The sequence below is a fragment of the Cynocephalus volans genome, chromosome 11 (genome assembly GCF_027409185.1).
Source record: "Cynocephalus volans isolate mCynVol1 chromosome 11, mCynVol1.pri, whole genome shotgun sequence".
Classification (NCBI taxonomy): domain Eukaryota; kingdom Metazoa; phylum Chordata; class Mammalia; order Dermoptera; family Cynocephalidae; genus Cynocephalus; species Cynocephalus volans.
The window spans coordinates 83,289,334-83,313,015 of NC_084470.1; the positions used below are offsets into that span (position 1 = coordinate 83,289,334).

Below are 23,682 nucleotides of genomic sequence, written 5' to 3' on the forward strand. Positions count from 1 at the left end.
TCCACATGCAGAGTTCTTGAAACCTCGTAAACCTTAGTCCAAATAGCAAGCCTTCTAAGAAAACAAACAGCATTCCATGTGGAGAGAAAAGAATGGACCAGTGGGTATTTGAAGGGGGATGGTAGTTCTTGGTCTGTGTAACCTGTCTACTAGGGGCAGACTGTATTCTTGGGGGCAGCTCTCAGGTCTATAAAGTGTGGTAATGCTAGTAACCACAACCAACTTTGTTGTGTAGTGCCCTCTGTTATGCCTGTATACTTAGGGAAGGATCCTTCTTTCTTGAACTTTGAAGAATGATGTGACTTAGTCAGGACTTGGTCCCATAGCTGTGGCAGCAACAGGAGCAGCGGGCTGATCTCTAGCCTCCGTTCCTTAGGACTTACAGGTGTCACTCATAGGAACCTGCAGCAGTGGCACTGGTGCATAGCAAATGAAGAGGTGTCTTTACACAGTTTCTACATGGGAGGTTCAGTGGCAGCATTCTGGTTAGATGGGAGCTGGAGCGTACATAGCAGCTCTGTCTGCACAGCTGGCATGCTGTTCTTACTTTGGTTATAAGTTTCTTTGGAGTTGATGGCAATTAGGAGGGAGCTGACCCCTTTCCCTGAGGTACAAGCTGGCACCACAGCTGCTCTTTCTCATCTGGAAAAGCATTCAACTTTGACTTTGGTGTTGGCAACATCAGAATAGAGGCTTGCTTTGTGGCAACACGTCTGATAGTGATTGTGTGCTTTTTCTGCATAAAAAGGTTAAGGATGAGATAAAGCTTGAGTTTCATTTTGAGCAAATAAAGCAAGAGCAAGTGAGAGAGTTTTTGAGTAATGTTACCATGCTGTGGATACGTAAACCTATCAGGGGCGAGGCTGGATGTTCCCCAGTTCAGCAAGGCAGCACTTCCAAAGTTGAGTTGAGGACATTTTACGCTGTAGTTATTTACAATTCATATCGTAATAATACTACAACAATAGTTAATAAAAACTGAAGCTACTCCCTGATTATCTTAGGGTCCAGGAAATCACCTTACCCTTTCCCTACTTGAAATGCTAAGAATTGAGTCTACTGGAAGCTGGTGTGTCAGCATCTCTGCAGCATCTGCCTGCATAGTTTGTCTTCATTACTTTTTTTATTGTTCAGTCTGGCTTCTTGCGTTCATCTAGTATGTATATCATATTTCAAAGTGGCAAGGTCCCTATTCTCTATTTACTTTGTGCTCTTTCACTGTGCACAGCACAATTTAAACAAATGCCCATTGAAAAATTGAACAAGTAAGTGATACCATTTTCGTTAAGGCAGGTTTACTTGGCAGCAGGATCTCTCTTCAGAATTATGCTAAAAGAAGAGCCTCGCCATCATTTCCCTGATGACATCTGGGCACAGAATTTAATGAGAATTTGCTTTCTTGCCCTAGTAGCAACTTCCTTTGCATAAGATCCTAATTAACCACCATGAGGTGATTTAGGCCTTGCGGGGGTTGGGATTATTCTTTGTCCTTTATTTTATGTTCATATTTTACTTAATATTACATTCACTTCCTTAGAAATTTTAGTATTGAGAAGTTTCTAGCAGTGATTATCTTAAAATTATGAGGATATTTGATTTTTTGTTTTTTGTCTGTCAAAAATTAACTAAAAGCATAATCTGTAAAATTTCCTCTTTTGAGGATCTAAAATCACTGTGTACCTTATGCTCATTATCCTCACTAATTTTAACATTAACATCTAATTAAACCCTTGTGTGTATCTCAAAGGCAAGGCCAAGTTCTCATTGAGTTTCTCTGTTCAATTGTTGTGTAAAGCTCAAGAAAAATGCTGCATATTATATAGTTTTTTAGTAACAAATACTGTATTCTCCCTAAGATTTAACAGGTATTTTCTTAAGAAAATAGATTTAAAATGTGAACTATTTCCAAAAAACAATAAAATGAGCAAATTAAGTTGCATTTTCTTGAAGTAGAAAATGTAACAATTATCACAGAAATGCATTTGCCGTGATATTGTCATTTTTAGCCATGAATTTGATCACTTCTTCTGCTGATAGTCTAGTCTGAAGTGGTGTGTCTTTTCTATGAAAAGCCTTGCTCTGGTTTTGTATCATAGCTGGTAGTTTGCTCAATTCATATTTGTTTTCATTACCACATTTTCTGTTTATTCCTGCCCCAAATGTGTTTTTCCCCAACACATGTTCAATAGATACAATCCTTTGCATGAAATTCTCAAGCAATCTATTACATCCATATCAAACTGTGAGGAAAATAATTTGGAATAATAAAGAATAAAGTTTTCTAGAATTTATATCATTGACAGATATATTAGGAAGTGATAACTAGCTTGCGCTCTCAGTACGTATTTTGGATTAGATTCCGTACCTCAGTTAATACAGATTTCTTCTTTACCTCAAGATTATTACACATGCCATAAATCTTGAAAAATTGAATAGTAATGCACTTTGAGGCAGCTATAAATCTTATAGTCTTATTAGCACACAGAGAATAATTAAAAAACAACCTTTGGAATTATTCAGCTTTGAGTTCAAATCCAGTGTCAATTATAAGGAGTTAGGTTTAGGAGACAATTTACTCCATCCCTCCTTCAGTGTTCCAGGACATAGGGTATAAAGACAAAGAGCTGATTCAGATGGTGTTCAAAATATTAGTTTAATTTAGACTTTCCTAGTAATGATGAACATTAAAAGGATTTTGAATGGGACTTTGTATTTTGTTGTGGTTGTTCTTACTCTCAAATTGTTAACTAGGGTTCACAGCTGAGTATAGACCTTAGCTTAGTATAGCGTTTACTGAAGAGAGAAATAAAAAATTAAGCCCAGGATCTTTCCTCAGGGGCTTCCTAAGAGCTGAAAGAAGAAACCCAATCTTCCTAACCATCAGCCCCGCCATGCAGCTTTACACAGAAATGTTTGAGGTCAGGAAGGAGAGTCGCTCTGTGGAGTGTGCGTTGTTGGAAAGAGTAAGGGATTCCATCTATAGTGCTTTTCTCAATGTCTAGTGAAGAGATCCAACTTCATTACTGGTACAAATTGGTATTCCTGAAAGAAGGAGAGACTGGCATTATGTTCCCTGTTTGGTTATCTGAGTCAATAATGGACTTCCCAATCTGTTCTTGTGTCAGTCTTGGGCAGACAGGGGAAAAGTGAAGGGAGTTGATAGCGTGGGCTGGGGCAATGCCTACACTCTTGCCTTTGCACCCAGCAGGGATGCGTGCATGTTCCGTGGATCACATAGATCCAGTGTGGAATAGCTGGGCTTGAGCTGTCTTTCTGTACCTCACCTGTTGGGCTTGATAAGAGGGTACAGTGACACCAGTAGCAAGATGCCATGGGATGTACAGTAGGGGTGGAAGCAGGAGTGGGGGTGGAAATACCAGGAACCTGTGCAGGAGCTGACCCAACAGAGGGACCGAGCTAGCAGAGATTGCAATAATGCCAAGATGCTGGAGAAGGAGGAAGAATCAAAGAAGAGACCACATTCTTCTCCTCATTTCAGCTTCTTCCAGACATAGTTCTGGCCAGAAATGGGAGAAGAGGGAAGCAATTTGAACCAGACTGAGTTTTTGTGATAGAAAGTGACTTGAGGCTTATGGGATCATAAGATCTCATAGAGAGATAAGAAAAGAGAATTTAGCAGAATAGTGTAGACGGCCATGTTTGAAGAAAAAAAAATGAAACCATTTGTCTAATGTTCCACTGAGGTGAGGATCTTTGATAAACCAGGTACAGCTGGATTGGAGAAATTTCTGTTTATTTTCTCTGAATTTAGACCTTTGTGCTCAATAATTATTTATAGCCAGTCATAGGCAGTGAGGTTGGAAGGGAGATCTGCTTGATATATTTACCACCTGAACCCCAGAAACACTATCGTTGACAGATCTTGGGTGCAGACAAGGAGGGAAGGGCGAAAAAATGAGACTTGTCTTGTTTTTGAAGCTTCCACCAAACCAGGCTGATTAGACATTCACCCATCGTCCCAGTTACTGTTAGTGCATAAAAATTTCCCAAAATATAGTGGCTTAGAACAATCATTTATTTTGCTCACAGTATTGTGGGTCAAGAATCGTACATTTTTAATGCAGTTGCAGTCATGATGTTGGCTGGGGCTGCAGTTATCTGAAGGTTCTTCTGGGCTGGGTGTTCAGTATGGCTCCTCTGCATGGTTGGAGGTCAATGTTGGCTGCTAGCTGGGAGCTCAGCTTGAGTTATTCACCAGAATGCCTGCATGTGACCTCTCCATCATGGCAGTCTTAGGGTAGCTAAACTTAATGCATGACTGCTGGCTTTTTTAGAACAAGCATCATAAGAGAACTAAGGAAAAGTGGCATCTTTTCTGACCTCCCCTTAGAATGTTGGTTACAAGCAAATCACTACTTCAAGCCTGGATTCATGGAGAGAGGCATAGACCTTATCTCTTTATGGGATATTGTCAAAAGAGTTTGTGGTTTAAGTTCAACGCAATGTAAAGAGCCAGACTACTTCTCCAGTCCAAATATGTCATATTTTGGGCAAATTTCCCTTTTCTAAGTACTGGGGCAGGAGGTGGCGTCAGAGGAGAGGAGGGGAAAATGGGAAGAGGAAAGTAAGGGCCACCTCCTACAGCTGCGACATACTACCTGTGTGAACTTGGGCAAGTCATTTCACTTCATGGATTTCCAGTTTCCTCTTACAAAAATGGCTATTTCATTGTGTTTTTGTGGATTTATATGAGATAAACAGTGTCTGGTATATAGTAACACTATTTATTACTAATATATGATACATAGAGCTATTTGAAAGACTTATATTCTTAAACTCATGCAGAAAAATATAATGTAAAGCTTTTTACAAAGACTATTCTTATGGCTAACCCATGTACCCAAAGAGAAATTCTACTAAGGTAAAATGAAGGAGATTTGTGTATTGGAAGTCTTCATTTGTGAGGGTGGAGGAAAACTGCCCAAAATGTGTAATTTTGAATGCACATTGGCTTAAATGGAAAGTCAGGGATGCAGAGCTGAGAAGGCTGATATTTTTGTGCTAAGCTGTAGAAATCAGGAAATGTGTGATATGGTTATCTGACAAATAGATTAAGAAAAGCCATGGAGGCAGGAAAAGGAAATCAAAGTGAACATTGATGAATGAGGGTAAGAGAGTCGTGTTTTGGGGAAGCATCGTGGTTGTTCCATTCATTATGCGTGCTGTGTTTGAAACACTCTTATGAAAAGTCATCTTTCATGTTAAGTGGAGATCATGTTTTTGTGACATTTCTATTTGGTAGTCACATATCTAGCTATTAAAAATCACATTGTGATAAAACATGGTTTTGGCACATGCTATGAAGTCAAATGGTAGAAATTTTCTAGTGTAGCAGGGTTTCAACAGAATTGCGTAAATGAAATTCTTATATTCCTGAATAACATGTTTATAAATAATCTTACCAGTTGCTAAGGATACAGGCAATTCTTATATCAGTTAATTACTATAAAATTTTTATTGTTTTTGTGCTACTGTTATTTAAAACATTACATTTGTAGAAGCACATGTAGCAATGCCAAAAAAATACTGGGGCAATTATTGGGTTCACATTTGTTGTTGTAGTTTTTGTCCTATTTTTATCATCACCATTTTCTTTGTCATATTTGCATGGACTCTATCATCTTCTTCCAGCACTTAGGTGCAGTGACAAACATATTTCCCATTCACAATTTTTTTTTGTTTCTGTTTCTACCATTACATTCTTCTTTGCCATTTTTATGAGGGCTTTTTGGTCTTCCAGGTCTTAAGTTTGGTAAAGAAATATTTCTAATTCATAAATTTTAAGCATTTTTTCATTTCCCTTTTCCTCTTTCCCTCTCAGAAATATTTCAGGAATGCAGGCTTCTTTCTTTACAAGGTGTTTTGGTTCTGTGGAAAGAGGAAGATGAATTAGACCTAGAATCTGCCTTCAGTTTCCTTATAGTAAGTTAGTGTGTTAACCATTGGCAGTTTTCAGTTGCAAGGCACTTAAGGCAAAAGAGAATTTTAGGTCTTATAACTAAAAATGCTGTGGAGATGGTCACATTCTAGAAAAGAAGTTACAAGATCAGGGAAGAGTTATATTCAAATAGTTTATCAGACCTATTTACAGTAGCCAAGAGTTGGAACCAACCTAAATGTCCATTTTTGGACTACTGGATAAGGAAAATGCGGTATATTTACACAATGGAATACTACTCTGCCATAAAAAAGAACAAAATACTGCCATTGGCAGCAACATGGATGAACTTAGAGAAAATTATGCTAAGTGAAATAAGCCAGGCACAAAAAGAGAAATACGATATGCCCTCCCTCATAAGTGGGATCTAAAAAAAGAATAAATGATAAAAAGAAAGAAAGATACAGCAATCACAATAATATGCTGAACTCTCAAAGGAGAGAACAGAACTGAGGTTACCAGAAGTGGGAAAGGGGGAGGGGGTTAAGGGAGGAATTGGTAAAGGGCCACAAAAAATGATTACATTGTATAATGTTGAATATACTAATTATCCTGATTTGAGCATCACATATTGCACACAAATATTGATATTCAATTCTGTACCCCACAGATATGTACAATTAACTATGCTACAATAAAAAGATAAAATAAAAAATAAAAATAAAATAAACAGCAGGAAAAAAAAATAGTTCAAAGCAACAAATGACACACACATTTCCAACTGCTGGACATCTACTTCCAGCTGGATTCACCTTTTCATTCATTCAATCTTGCATTCATTCACTACTTACTAAACTTTTATAATTGCCAGGCATTTTGTGCTGGGGATATAGAGGTGAATGTGACAAAATTCTGCCCTTATGAGAGTTACAGTCTAGTCTAGGGAGATAAATAGCCAGATCAATGAAGAGATGTCAGATGGTGATATTTCCTATAAAGAAAAGTAAAACAAAGACGTGGGTTAGTCCAAAGCAGTGGCTTTGGACCTGAGATTTGAATGAGGCATAGTTCCATGACTATCTGAGCAGGAACTGTCCAGGTGAGAGGAACAGCCTGTGCAAAGACCCTAAGAAAGTGGGAGCTTAGCAGTGTTCCAGGTGAATTTTTCAGTCCTGTTGTCATTTTTGTCCTGTTGGCATAACTGAGTGTGCAATAATTAGAATTTGCTCAGTGGACTTTTCATGACTTTAATGAATTTGCCCTTCCTCTGACCACATTATTGCTCCCTCTGAAAGTGGTTAGTTTGTCTCACCCCAGACAGGGGAGAGTTCCTTATCCAGAAGCCTGAATCAATATGTTTTAGTTTAGCTGTCTTTTTCCACAACTACTTAAGCTCTTTAATTCCTTAGAGGTAATTATCACTCCCAAACTTAATCATTTTCTTCTTAGCCTCTGTGTTATCTCCTTTAATCTTATTCAGATCCTGGGTCCTCCAGATCTTTATTGTTTTGCCATTAAGCCTTATCAATATGTGCTTGGAGCTAAATTTACATTCACATTCGTTCCTGTCTACTGTCTCTCCCATTTTCCCCGTGCAAGAACAAAATAAAATGTATCATAAAATTATCGGGACCATGAATTTTAATGTCAAGTTCATGTTTTTTGTCATAATTACTTCTTTCAAAGAAGAAAAATGTATATCTCATATGAATGCTTCTTATTTTTAAATTGTGATATTCCTGCCTTTGTTTAAATTAGAGGTGGTGGGATGGCATCTGTTAAATTTATTTGCCTACTGGATGTGTTTCCTAATTACTCCAGTCTACTCTTGCCCATACTGTCATTCTCCATACTATACCCAGAGAATTTTTTTTCTGAGATACAAATTTGATTGCACCTTTGTTCTGCTTAAAATGTGTTGATGCTTAAAAGCAAATTTATTGCTTTCCATTCCCCCTTTTGGTAAAGATAAGTTCCTTACATGGCCTACAAAGCCTCAGTGAAGTAGACCCAGTAACTTGACCAAATCGCCCTCACTTCACTGGCTCCCATTCACTGACCTTCTTTTCCTCACTCGCATTCTCCACACCCTGTGACCACAGAGCCTTGGCATGTTCTCATCCATCATGTCCACTACACTTTTCCCCTCTTTGCTTAACTAGCCTGTACAGCCTCTCCTAACTCAAATCATTAATTGCTTTTTTTCTTTACATCTCTAAATTATTTTTAATTGATTAAACAAACCAAAAATAGTTAAAGGATCATACGAATAATATTCAGTACAACAGGTTATGTATATATGTTCACAATCTGCCAAAAGACAACTTAATAAAGGAGACAATTATGGTAATGAGACACTCATACTCTATAAGACTGTCTGCCATTGACGTTTTCACCCGCTCCACAAATAAGTCGAGTGAAATCGAAATTACTAGTTAGCAAAATTTTAGATATAAGATCTGAATTTTGAAAAGAGAAATCAATGTTATTCCAAAAAGCCAAATCCATTAACACAGTTTTTACTATGTTTTTTACTCTAAAATTTACATTATCGTCATTCATTAAATCACTTTTGGAACTCTTACAGGTGCAATTTAAGTACCCACCAATAGTCTTTTTGAATCATGAGCTAAAAGTTAAAAGTCAGTGATTACTTCTTAAGAGTTGCTGTCCCTGGGTAGATTGTTAAGAGCAGATCTGGACAGAATACTACATGCAATTTCTGGTTACTCTAAAACATTGCGCGCGCACGCACACACACACACACACACACACACATTTCAGGTAATATTCAGAAATCTTACTATTTTAATAAAAATGTGTTTGTTTAAGTTAAACCATGCTCAGATTAGAGCATTCAAAACTAATAATTGACTAAAGCTATCTTTAGATAAGCAGGATAAATGTGTCCACTACTGAGATTAGGTAAATGGGAAAGAACTGCCTCTCAAGGTCATTCGCCCACAATATTCTAAACCCATCTACTGTACTAGAATTTTCTGGTGCAGTCATTGTTTGGCTTATTATTTCTCTCTAGTGAGATGTAGGCTGACACATCACCAATGGTTCTTTTTGATTAGCAGCACATTATTTGGTTTTGAGTGTTCCAAATGTGATGCTCAACACTTAAATGGGATTATTTTAAACATTTTTAGGATCATCTAAATCATCTGCAATTGGAAAATTCCTTCCCACAATTTGTGAAATACAAAAAGTATCTGCATAACTAGATGAAAGATTTTTTTCTCCGTTTCTTTTATTCATATGATGATTTACCCAATTGCTAATGTGCAAGAAACATTATTGATGCTTTATTGAATCCTCATGCTTTCTGTATATACCACTGTGATCTTGGTGACATCTTCATTTATCATTCTCGTGGACCACATAACTTATTTTCATCATTTTTGAGACAAGAAGCAATATCCCTCTTTTCTAAATGAAGAATTTAGACAATAAATTCTGTTAGCACAGAACCCAGTCTAATCCTGCCCACCACTGTATCTTTAGTGCCTGACATGGCACTGGCACACAGTAGGTGCTTAATTCTTGCAACAGTCTTTAGGTTAGGATTATTCTACTTATTTACTAGTGATGAAACTGTCCCCTATAGGGAGGGGTGGATTGCTCAGGTTTCCCCAACTGCTCAGTGGTAGGGACCAGGCTCTTAATCACTGGGTGACTCATTGTCCAGCATCATGTTAACATCTTATGAAGGCATTTTGCTATATTAAAATAATTTATTCGTTTAAACTTCATATTTACTGGGCAGATTTCCATTGTCAGGTTGAGAAAATAAATCATTTGCAGTACAGAAGCGAATATCCTACTTGCTTTCCAGTTATGTGTGGGTGCTTTTAACTTTCATAATATTATTTTCTTATTTCTGTTGATGTGTATCAATGACAAGGGTCTAGGTTTGTCTCATCTCTATAGAAAAAAAACATATATTGTGAATTGTTTTAGTTACACAATGACACAATTTTGTCATCTATAGTAAAATATTTACTACTTTGCTGCAGAGAAAGCTAGCAGGTAATTTGTATGACATTATGGGCAGGGAAAAGTAGACACATAGGAATGGGTGTTTTGCCTTTTCCAGTAGTCTAACTTTTTATGTATTCATGAGATTGTTGAATGGGTAATTTAATAAACTTGCTATTTTTCTATAATGAGAAATCTTTATTTGCTGAAATTGAAAAAAGACCATTACTGTAATTGAAAGGAACAGTTCTTAGTCTGAAAAGAACACTTGTGTAAGGATAAACTTACATAAAAGAAAACGTGTGTAAAATGTAAACCTTATTAGCAATAATGATTAAAGATACTATTAATGAATATATATTATGTGCCAAGTGATTTGCTAAGCATTTTATATTTCATCTCATTTAATATTTAAAACCCTTTAAGCAGATTGAAAAAAACTAGGAGTTTGAACATGTAAAAAAATAATTTATGTTCTAAAATCTAATAATCAGAAGAGTTGTGTTAAAGACCTATTAGATGACAAAGTCTAAATCACCTGTTTATACTATTTTTTAAAAATATATTTAAAAATAAATATTATATAATCATTGTCATCATTACTTTTATAATGTATTTTCTCCACCTATCTAAAATGCTGTGAAGGTAAAGATCATCATGTGTGTTTAATTCACCATTATATTAAATGTTTATAATATATATGATATATCCACATCATAGATACTTAATAAAATACGTTGAGCTCTGAAGTCTGGGATTATTAAAACACTAGGATTGTTAAAACACTAAGATTGTTATAGCATTCTTTACAGACTTTGTTGGGGGGGTGTTGGGAATGGGGAAATGCAGAGGTTAGCCTGCTTGGGGGAAAGTTAGTATTTTACAGTGTTGGGTATAGAGTTATAACTATTTAGAATTCAGTGACTCAGTTGTCTTTGATCATGAAGTTTCAGTAAGAGACAATAGCAAGAGGAACTTAAGTCCCAAGGAAGTCCTCATGATTGGAAAAGTTGTTGTACACTGATCTGGAAAGGACTTCTATGGCATAATGGCATGAAGGTTAGCAGTGTGAGCTCTGGGCCAGATTATTAGGGTTCAGTTCCAGAGTATTGCACTTATTAGCTGGTGACTTGGGAAAATGACTTCTCTTCTTTGCACCCCATGTGTTCTCATCTGAAAATTGGAGATGATAATAGCACCTATCTGTTTTAGTCTGTTTCTGCTGCTTACAACAAAATACCTGGAACTGGGTGATTCATAAAGAAAACAAAATTTATTGCTTACAGTTTCTGAGGCTGGAAAGTGCAAAGTCCATCTGGTGGTGGTGACAGTGACTCAGGGGTCTCACATTGCAAGATGGTGGAAGCAGAAAGAGCAGAGAGAAAGACAGATTCCTCTCTTCTTTTAAAGCCCTCAGAACCACACCCCTGACCACCATTTTTAATCCATTCACTTCTGCATGATCGTACAATCCAAAGACTTCTTTGAGGCCCCACCTTTCAATTACCATAGTAGCATTTCCCACCTTCAACATTTGCAGTGAAGATTAAGCTTCAGTGAGGTTGGGGGGTATCCAGTCTACAGTACTACCTCATAGAATTATTATTAAGATTAAATAAATTACTTGTAAGGTTCGTAGAACAGTGCCTGACATATAGTGTTTGTTATATATGTATTCATTCCAAGAAATCATTTACCGTCTACACTAAATGTTTACAGATCTTAAAAAAAAATATTGTGCATCTGCTTGGAAACTGAAGGATACTATGTGATGAAGTGTTAAGGTATTCCCAGTCCTAGAATTAAAAGATAATATCCATGTCCTGGGATCATAAAAGAACTGTGGAGGAAATTTATATTTAGAAAAGCAGAATAAAGTACTATGAGTGAGTAACTAGTGCCCAGATTGTGAAACCAGAGTATAATATTCTATATGTGTATATACACATAACATTAATATGCTTAATTTGACTGTTGGCAGAAGAACATAGCACTGAATCTTGTATATTCTTGCGTTCCCTGCTCTATCACATTCAATTTCACATGTTGCTTTTTTCCTTTTTTGGACAACAAATTGCTTGCATTTAATACTATAATCACTGTCCTTATGATTTATTTCTCCTACCTTATACTGGCAAAATTGTGCAAAAAAAGTGCCACTCAGAACTGAGATGTTGTTTTTATATTAGAAATTAAAAACCATAAATACCTTATTTATGTGACTTTATTTCTAAATGTTAAGTTTGCTTATTCCGCCTTTTCCCTGTTTTCCCATTTCCTCCTATTATCATTGACATCACATTTGGAATGGGCGTAGGCAAGAGAATTAACTCAGAAATCAGTCAAGTAAGCCTGTGACACATTCATTAATTATATGATACAAATGTTTTGCTTTGCTTTTTTAACATCTTTCTTTTATATAACTAGGAGCTTTATAGTTACAGTTTGCAGACTTTATATGATTATAGTGTAATATGATTATAGCATTTAGTTAGACTTTGGGCGTTTGTGTTTTATTTTGCTAGACGTAGGAGTGGAATGTGTGTGCGAGTGTGTGTTTGTGCATGTGAGATGGAAGGAAACGTGGTTGCCCAGTACTTCTTCAACTTGTGACTGAAACTCTTGTTCCAGTTCAAGAAAGAAAGAAAGAGCTCCTCAAAATAGAACACTGAATACTTTATTCATCTGCTCTATACAAAGTAGGCCAGGAAGCAAATTAAAATTACAAGAATATCCAAAATAGTATTATTTTGCTTAATGTCTATGAATTTGACCACTGCCTTCTATGTTTATAACCTCTCTAGGCATTCTCTTTGGGGATGGTTTTCCTTATGGCCCATCAGAGATCCCACTGAAATCATTTCCTAGATGTTGCAGTTCTTACTACAATCTCCACTGTGCTAAGTGGCAACTGATCTGGGCGCTGTCATGTTTGGAAAATACCGTGATGCCACGAGTTAATTTCATACCTGTCATGAGATCTTGCATGCAATCCCAGGGGGCCTTTTGGTGTGTCACAGGACTGCACACATTCGTTAGTTCCTTTCAAAGCAATGACCCATGGCCAGGAGATCTTGTCGCAACATATGGTGGCACCTGTCACTAGTTTAATGATTGGCATAAAATTAACCTGTTTTCCTCTTTAATTTGCTTCTTTTTTTTTTTTTTTTGCATTATCCATAAAATAGATATGAAGAAATTGTATTTGGAAGAAATTTACTGTCACTTTCAAGAAGCATAATGGTAGATTTGGGATACTGAACATAATGAGCAGAGAGTGTCCTTGCAGAAGTACACACGCTGTTTATTCAATAAAGGTGTTTTTTTTATGAATTTCTGAATGGCAGTCTGCAAATTTCACACAGGATGTAATGTTTTCATGGCTGAACTTTGTCAAGGCTAGGAATAGAGCGAGAAATGGTATTATTTTGATTGTTGCTATGGAAGAAAAATACAGGTAGCTTGGGTTTTAGATGTGATTTGCCCTTGCCTTTTAAACGATTTCTAGCAAACTTGAGATTCCTCTGATTTCTCTGTATATTGCTCATGCTCAGATCTTAGTATTCTAATGGGAACATGCAAAAAGAGACCTATAGAATAACAGTATTTAGAATGATGTTAAATATCTGGAAAAATAGGTTAATAAGATTTAGATCATAAATCCTTAGCAATTTAGCAGTTACTTTTAAGCATAAAGACATAGAAGAAAATAGCCAACCCTTTATCTGTGGCTTTCTAACTCAGTGAAATAGTAAAATTTTTTTGATCTAATCATTTCTCAGTGGAGAAAATACCCGGTTCATTGCATGACTGTACTACACACACACACACACACACACACACACACACACACACACACACACACACATTTTATGGATCTTCTTATATATGTTTTTTTACATATCCCTCACTTCTTAAAATACTTATTTTAATTGAGGGAGGAGCTATTTTCTATAGCTGGTCTTTCCTCCTACTCTTGATTAAGTTAATTGCTTCTTAGATTCTGTGAGTTTTAATATTCAAATACAATATTGAACAAAGATAAATTTAGTACTGTTTTTCCTTTTTCTCTCTACCAATTCTGGGGAAAAAATGGTGTTTTTCTACAGTGTGGGCTAGTTGCTCTGAATTCTGGAGTAATAAATATTTCCTGGCATTTCTTAAATGGTCTTTATTATTCAGTGAATCCCCTTTGAAAGTATAAACATTAGTCCTTGTTCTATGATTTTGGAAATTGATGGCTGCTGTTCTCAAAGGATAGTAGAATTGAGATGATTGAAGGGGTCGAACAAAAAGCTGAGTTAAAACATTGGAGGCAAGGCAAGATAGTACCAGAAACAATGAGAGAAGTGGGCAGCGATTGTGAGGTAATTTGAAGTAGGGGTTGGGGACTTAAAGGCTGCTTAGACTTGATTAATAGGTGCTATAAAAATGGAATGCTGAGCCAAGGGAAAAATTGCACTTGAGAAGTAACTTGAAAATGTGTTAATGCCTTTACTTGGCAAGGATTTTTTTTTTTTTTTTTTCCATACTGGCTATAAAATGATTGCATGAAAGTATAGGGATTTTTTTTGCATTGAGTAATTTTTTTTAAACTGCTGATTATGATTATGTTGTGATAAAATCAGGTTTCTACTAGCCAAAAAGAAAATCAAAAAAGAAAAAAAAAGAAAAGGAAATAGAAAGAGATCTACAAAGATTCTATACTGTCGTATCTGTATTTTGGAGGCATGGCTCTCTCTGTAGGTGAGGTCTTATGTAATATCTTTGGTGAGTCAGGATCAAGATAAAATTTAAAAATAAAACACATGTTTAAAAATGTTCTTGGTAGACTAAAGACATTTTTCTAATGCCAGCAATGGTGACAGAAATTTTTACCTAAAAGAATGGGAGATTTTGCAAAAGTTTTTCAGGAGACTGTGGAGCTGACATGAAAGGTATTTAAACCATTTTCTAAGAAAATACATCAAGAAAATTGAAAATCAGTGTTCTTAAAGGAAAAAATATCTGTTGCAAATTATTTTATTATTAATAGCAAACTGAGGACCTACAAAATAATTTAGATAAGAATTAAAGTGATGAAACATTTTTATTACTGGTAAAGCTGAATTAAAAACTGCTTCTGGTAATTTTACTACGTTGAGCAGTATCTAAGAAAGACAACCTGAGTCTGTTAAAGGCAAGTTGTTAAGCATGGGCACAGATGCAAGAGTTAGGAACTTCTACCACTGTAGATCATCACCTTGACTACCATCAACTAAATAACTTTTCCTGAGAAGGAGTTAATGAAGGGTAAAGAGATGAACTAGGAGAATTGTTGTTTGTTGGTTGGGTGTTATCAGCTTGCATGATTTTGTTCCCAGGGGACATCTGGCAATGTCTGGAGACATTTTTGATTCTCACAACTTGTACTGTTCGCTTCTCATGGGTAGAGGCCAGTGATTCTCCTAAGTTCTTCTGCAATGCCTGGGATATCTCCCCACAACAAGGAATTTTCCAGTTCAAAATTTCAGTAGTGTTCATGTTGAGAAACACGGCACCTGTTTTAGGTAACAGTCTTCCTAGTAATCCAGCAGTATTTCAGAGGTATTCTTTCTTCCACTTCTATTTCCCACAAAATTTCCTGGGAACTTGGAAATTTACATGACTCCAAGAGCACAATAGAAAGGGGCTGCATATCCAAGTGCCTGGGACCTGTTCTATCTTCTGGCTCCTTGAATGCCTTCACTACTATGCTTTACCACTTGCATTTAATGCCAGCTTTACCCAGTCACCACCACACCAACCTTTTATAAATCATGAAGTAAAACTGTGGTCAGGTTGGTTCTCCTGGACTACCAGGGTCCAGAAATCCATTGTTGTTCGTGGTCCACCTCAGGTCTTGCTGGTGCTGACAGACCATTCTGAGTATTAGCTACATAATCTATCTAATTCAGCAACAGCGTCCAGTGATCATTAATTTTATGTGTTAACTTGGCTGGGTCATAGTGCCCAGATACTATGTCAAATACTATGCTGGATGTTTCTGTGAAGTGTTTAATTTTTATTTATTGTTTTGTTTTGTTTTTTAATGAGATTAACATTTAAATCAGAGGACTTGGAGTAAAGCAGATTACCCTTCATAATGTAGGTGGGCCTCATACAATCAGCTAAATACCTTAATAGAGCAAAGACTGACCCCCTGAGCAAGAAGAAATTCTGCCAGTAGATGGCCTTTGGACTCACACTGCAACTCTTCCATGAGTCTCCAGCCTGCTTGCCTACCTTGGAGATTTTGGACTTAACAAGCCTCCATAATCACATAAGCCAATTTCTCAAAATAAATCCCCGCCAATGTCTGCCCCCCCATCCCCCACCCCAATCTCTAAATATATATACATACATATATATATATGTAGAGATATATATATATACACATTCTGTTGGCTCTGTTTCTCCTGGAGAACTCTGACTAATGCAGGTTTGTTCCACCTTGGTATATGACTCTATGGCTTTCTATTAAACCATTCCTGTGTTCTCCTGCAGAAGCCTAGTGGAAACATCCAGACCTCTCTTTGTCTTCTATTTCCTTCTTGATCTTCTACCTAGTTGTTCTATTACTGAAAGTGTGGTGTTGAAGTCTGTAACTATTATTGTTCAATTGTCTGTTTCTTTCTCCAAATCTGTCAGTTTTGCTTTGCATATTTTGGGAGTATGTTATTATGTACATATATGCTTGGAATTATTTTATCTTCCTGATGGATTGACCTTTTTATCATTATAAGTTGTCCCTGTCTGCCTCTAGTAACAATTTTTGTCTTAAAGTCTATTTTATCTAATGTTAGTACAGCTACCCCAGCTCAGTTTTGGTTTCTTTCCCCACGGTATATCTTTTTCTCATCTTTTTATTTTCACTCTTTAAATATCTTTGAATCTAAAGTTTATCTCTTCTAGATAGCATATAATTGGATTACATTTTTAGTTAATTGAAAAATTGATTAATTAAAATTAATTTTTAAAACTTTCACCAATCTCTGCTTTAAAGTGTTTAAATCAGTTACATTTAATGTAATTACTGATAAGGTAGAACTGACATCTGGCATTGTGCTTTTTTCCCTATATATCCATGTCTTTTTTTTATTCCTCCATTGCTACCTTCTTTTATGTTTAATAAATATTTTCCAGTGTATCATTTTGTTTCTTGTTTCTTTTACTATATTTCAAAGATTATTTTCTGAGTGGCTGCTCTGGGGATTACAATAAGCATTTTAATGAAATAATCTTGGTCAGATTAATACTAACTTGATCTGATAGTATACAAAAACTTTGCCCCATTATATCCCTGTTGCTTCCTTCCTCCTTTGCTGTTAATGTCATACAAGTTACATCTTTACACAATATAATCCCACAAACACAGTTTTAGTTTTGCTGGACATCGAATTCTTGGTTGACTGGTTGACCACCATTTTCATCCAGCCCTTTGAATATGTCATTCCAGTGAAATTTGCATGTCATCCTCACACAAAGATCATAGTAACCTTCTTTCTGTCATTCCAATTTTAGTATATGTGTTGCCAAAGCAAGCACTCTGGATCTCTTACTACAATAGAAATGAGGAAGTCTTGGGGGAAGCTACATCTGTGTATATAAAACCAGCCTTTGCCCCTTCTAATCTAATCTGTGGATCATGCTGTATAGAATACAGCATCTCTCCAAGGGAAAAAAAAAATTTTTATTTCGTGTCCAATGATACAAGTTATAAGCCCTAATTTTAGGGTACCTAGTGGTTTTCTAACAGCCTCTGCTTACATTGTTTCCCTGGATTCTAGTTTTCTATCTCATCACGTAAAGAACCATCATATCTACATGGTTAATACATCTTTTACTTAACACAGTGATTCTTATATGAAGGAAAGAGACCCACACCTTTCATTTGAAAAAGTCATTATTATATTTGTTTCATGGGGCACTTAACTAAAAAATGGTGATTAGTTTTCACTTACAGCCATTCTATTTACAAATATTGTTAGCATTTAATGGCAAAATTACCATGCAGTCTCCCCGCAGTTTGAGTATGTCTTTTCATGCAACCCAACATTTTGCTATTAAATAGAACAAATTCTTTGGGGACATGATTAGATGATAGCAAGAATATGTTTGCTGAGAATAGCAATCACATATGGTTTAGTTCAGTCCTACACAGAATGTTGTGACTGCTATCTTTCTATGTGAATCTATCTATGAAGTACCCATTCATCTATTCATCCATCACTCTATCCATCAATCTAGCCAGCCAACCATCTGTCTATAACATGTCATTTTCTTCACAGAAATTCAATTTGATGTTAGCATATGGTAGTTGTCTAATAAATATGTGTTAAATTAAATTCATGTGAGGAATAGAGAATAGTATAAAGCATTGGCATTATTGAAATTTTGAGTTTGATAATTCTTAGTGTGAGGAGAACTATCCTGTGCAATGCTGGATGTTTAGCAGCATTATCCCCAGACTCCCAACAGATGCCAGTTGTGATGACCAGAAATGTCTCCAGACATTGTAAAATATCCTGGGGAGGGAAAATCCTTTCCCCCTACCTTAGTCGAGACCCACTGGTATAAAGGAATTTTTTTCTTCTTTTATCATAATATGCATGATTAAAATCAATATTTAAAAATGACTAAAGGTAGAGGTATTTACTGGATAAATTAATGTATGTACCTATATATTTTCCAGATATTCACTATCTCACTTGCTGATTCATCCATTCGTATATCATTCAACAAACATCTATAGTGCACCTACTATGTACTAAGCACTTTTCTAGGTAGTTGGGTACGTTAGTGAAATATAAGTCCCTGCCCTGATGGGGCTTATAGACTTTTGGTGGAACCAGAGAAAAAGTGAAGAAATAACTAAATAAGAGGTATCAAGATATCACTGAGATGTGTTTTGTTTCTGATAAACAAGATATTACTGCGATGTGTTTTGTTTCTGATAAAGCAGGAAATTTTGAGGGAAAGACTGGGGGCTAAAAGGAAGGACTTTCTGAGGGGATATTTAAGGTGAGCACTGAATAACAAAAGTAAAGCAAAGATGTGGTTAAACTTTTTATTAATGTTGACTTATCTCTCATGGCACAAAAGGTTTATGTTAGCAGTGCAAAGAGATGGTCATTGGGTGACATACCAACTTACCTTTAGCTGTGAAAAACACCAGACTGTTTGTGTGGAAACCATTAGAAACTGTTCCAAAGGTATTTGAAAAGTCTAATTTTTTTTTTTTTTTTTTTTTTTTTTTTTGATGAGGGTGTATAGCCCTACCAATGTGAAGGCATTCAGTCTTGTAACAATGCCATGAAAACTGGCAAACCATTAAAGAACAAATATGAGACATGTAGACCTTAAAATATCCTGTGTTTCAAGAACTAGGATTATTAAAAGAACAAGAGAAATGTGATTTTTACTTTCTGGTGTTTTATGTCATTGAGGAGATGGTAGTGACCAGAGGAAACAATTTAGAGGAAACCCTGGCCTGCTGTATTGAAAAGAAAGCAGAGTAATAATGTTTATTTATCTTTATTTTTTCTCTCCACCTCAGTAGATCTGAGGAAATTAATCAGACCTCCCTAATTTTGCCATAAATTTGAATTGGACTGAGATACCCATTGAAAATGGATGGGCTGAATAAGGTGGACTGTATTTTGGATAGCTATGTATAGTTGTGGTAATGGAAAACTACAAACTTTTGAGTATGTGGATTCATTTATAATTCCATTGGTAGTAGATAGTAAAATTACGTGTAAAATACTACAGATGCTATTTTGTCCTTCTTTGACCAATCAAATATAATATATTCTTAATTTTTATGCTCATGAATGTTTCCTATATAAATAGAAGCCCTAGATAAACCATTTTTCATATGCTTGTCTTTTAAAATTAGTTTTATCTACTGAAAGTAAAAGACTTTACAATTATGATTGAAATGTCAATTAGAATAATGGCTTCATTGTCACACCTTCACATTTTGTGCTAGATGCTGGATCAAGTTAAAACTGGAGCTGCAAGTTAAACATATTGATGAAATGTGGAATTCTGTAAAGAAAAGAGATGAATTACAAAATAAGATGGTTCTTGTTTGAGGAAGACATCCTTACAGCTGAATGACTTGGGCAATTAAATGAAATTTGATGAAGTCTCTCTCGTCATTTTCTCTACAAATACCATTGGCATTTAAAAGTAGTGTCCCCAGAGAAGCCAGTGTACATTTTTACAATGCAATTAAGCAATTGAGATTCAGTACAGTTGGTGGGAGCATGCTCAGATGAATAACAGGAGCCAGAGAAGATCATTTCATTTCTTTCCTTAATTTTGCTACCTAGCATAGCAGTTAAAACTCACAGTCTTGTAAGTCCACTGTGCTCTGCAGTAGAAGCCTGACTTCTCCACAGCTGTGTAACCTCAGGCGAGTTATTTAGAGTTCACCTCAGTTTACCCAACTGTAAAATGGGGATAATAATTTTTGTCTTCTAGGATTTCTGTGAGAATTAATTGAAACACTATATGTAATGTGCAAATAGCATAGTGCTTTATTATTAGCAATGTTTATTTCCCTTAGAAGTGACTTAAAAACAACAACAAACCCAGAATTTTTCTGTGCTTCTGTGATCGTTGGTAATTCTGAACAAAATGTGACTCTGCATTGGTGCTTGCAGGAGGAAGGAAAAGTGATTGCATGAGAGGGAGCAGTGTTTCCAGGCTGATGATGCCTTTTATTTAATTTTTCCCTTTTTGTTTCTCTCTAGCAGTTATTTTCTCCTTCCACTTTCATAATTGAGCGTAATTATACTAATGAACAGTAAATGATCATCATTCATAAAAAACATAATTTATAAAGTTCATTAATACCATTTTCCTAATCCTGATTCCAAATTAGATATCACCTTCTAAGCTAGACCTTCCATAAGCCCTCTGCCCACGATATCCATGCCCAGCTACTCTGGATTACATCATCCAGTTTGTCCCCTGCAAGGTACTTACCACAATCACTAATTTTTTCATTTATATTTTCTCTCTCCCATCATTAGAATGTGAATTCTAATAGGTCAGTGATGAGGCCTGTCTTGTTCACTACTCTGTTCTAGACACTAGCTCTGTGCCAGGCACATATAGACAATATATTTTGGGTGTTGCAGCGTTTTTCTTCAAACCGTAATTGCCACTTGATAGGTTTACAGATTGGATTGCCTTCTTACCTTCTCTTGTATAAATTTGTGCTGAGATGTGAAAGTCACATGAGTTTGTAGTTGCTTTCTGCAATAGACACGTGATTTGGGAAAGATGATTGAGACACCTCTTTGTAATCTTAGAATCTATCCTAAAATTTCTTCTATAGAGATTATAAGTATCATTTCTTGATTTGATAAAATTAACCCTTTAGGTAGTATTTACATACATGGAACTAACTGGATTTAATAAGGAAATGGTTAGTTAACTGATAGTATCCTACTTATTAGTATGTGCCTTCAAGTGCCAGATAGTTATTTTTTGTTCTGGTAGCACGTAGATAGACTGCTCCATTGGTATTCTTTTGCTAGCTTTATTTTACTTGGATTCTTATTGTAATATCTCCTTCTCAGAATGAAGAATGGAACAAAGCTAATTTAAGGTGACCAAGTTAATACACTAAGTACACTTAGTATATTTTCCACCAGAAAGTTGGTCACTACTTTAAGGTTTTACCTTCATTTTCCATTAGAGAGTGTTGTTTAATCTAGTATCTGCTGTTCCTAACTCCAATCATCATATTAAAATCTTGTGTGTAGAATATGCATACACACATGCACAATTTATGTACATACATATATAATTTACAATATAGCCATGAGGTAATTAGCAATTGGTTACAGTTTGCTGCTAATGAGGTCAAGGTAACAGATTTACTGTTCCTCTGTGCCTGTCTTTTGGCCCAGTTCCACTGCCACAGATTCTACCCTGATCCCCCCGGGGTTGCTGTTTCACAAATGTCATTTGTCACAGGAGGCGGCCGTGTGAGAGGAGGTGACTGTTTCTCTGGCAACTCCCTACCTCTACAGTCAAGGCTCTCAGCATTTTTCTGACAAATGGCGTGTGTTGGGTGTGTTCCATCTTTGCGTGCTCTATCTGTCGGGCTTGTCAACAGGGGATGGACGGTGAAGAGTTTTTAAATCAACAGAACCTGAAACACCATCTTTATGTAGAGAAAGTAGCTTGTCATTAAATATACTTTGGGACAAGTTTAATTGTGCAATTGAAAAGTATTACAGAGAGCATTTGGAACTTTAATCTGTTTGGTCTTGTTGGATGAAGACTATTTTTTTTTTAAATCAAGTCTTTGGTTTTGTTACTTTTATTTTTTGCTTCTATTTCCTTATTTTATTCTTTTAAATACCTTTAATCAATATCTCTTTCATTGGAAAACAGGTCAAATGACAATGTGAGTATGATCCAGGAGAAAATGTGTGAAGTAGAAGTCTAGAATTCAAGTGAAAAAATAGTATCTTGGCATCATTTACTTTGCTTTAATTTTTTGGTCTTAAACTCATTTTACAAGCTTTTTCATTTAACAGGGAGTTGTGAAACAAATGTTTATACTTTGGGGATCAAAATTTCATTTGGTACCAAATTAAATTCATTTGTTTCTATCTTAAACACAAAAACTTGATGTCATATTTAGTTTTGTGAATGTACGTATCGATGTTACCTAATCCTTAGATTTTGTGCTTTATCCTCTGTTGTGGATTAAGATAAGTTGTTTTGTTCTGAAATGAATTCACAAATATGAGAGAAGTTATGGAATCTAGCTAGAAACAAAAACATTTAGTCAATTCTCATTATTATGTTTGATAAATTTGCCACAAAGTTGAATTAGTGAATACTGAATCACTGCTCCTAGGGGAAACACAGGGTTTGGTTCCTGCAAGCATTCGGCCACATTCTCAACAACCCATCGATCAATGCATAACCTTGTATTATGTGTGTTTCTGTTTAATGATGCCTTATTTACTGTATATTATTTATTCGTTAGCAGCACTATAACTCATGCCTGAACGAAGCGTATCTAATGCAGATGTTTTCTCTGCAAGACACATCACGGCCCTCTTGTGCTTAGGAACACTAGACAGCATTTCAGCACTATACTTTCAAACAGCAAATTTGTAACAGCAAGTCACTTAAAATGTAATAATCAACAAAAAGCATAACAATGAGAAAAAAACTAAATAGGTAATGACAAGGACACTTATTTGTAGTATGAGAACTATAACAGGAAGGTGGAGCACTGCCTCGTTAACCTTAGCAGGCAACGTGTCTATCAGGTGACTTGAATTCTTTGATGCTTTGTGCATGTCCAGGAATAACTGCACAAGTGCTCTGAGTATTTATTTTGAAGTTATAAATAAATTTTAGGAGTAGGTGAATTTGTGGATACAGAATCCACAAATAATGAGGACTGACTGTTTCTGTGTTTTAGATTAGCAAAGACCAAGCAAGTTCTTCTCAGTCATTTAATGAGCCAATGAAAGACCTTGGTTTAGTATTTCCTTCCATCTCTTGGTTCCTTATTTGCTTAATTGAGTGACAAATTCTAATTAGTCATGCCTGACTAATATAATTTAGGAAGAAGTCATATCTTCATCACTCTCTACTTCTCACCCCTGGCTCTGTACCTGGAGTAGAGTAGGTGTTCATTAATGCTTGTTGAGGAATGCATAAACTCCTTCCCTTATTTGGAACTTTATGAAATTGTTGTTAACATCAAATGCCAATAAAGTGAGCAGAGTAGT

The 23,682-nt window shown here is 35.9% G+C and overlaps 1 non-coding gene across 1 annotated transcript; it reads right to left on the minus strand.

The window, feature by feature from the left end:
* Window positions 1-17,342: 17,342 nt before the first annotated feature.
* On the minus strand, window positions 17,343-17,449 carry LOC134391417 (U6 spliceosomal RNA). The gene has a single exon (XR_010024958.1). It is a non-coding gene; the product is annotated as a U6 spliceosomal RNA (small nuclear RNA).
* Window positions 17,450-23,682: the final 6,233 nt, after the last annotated feature.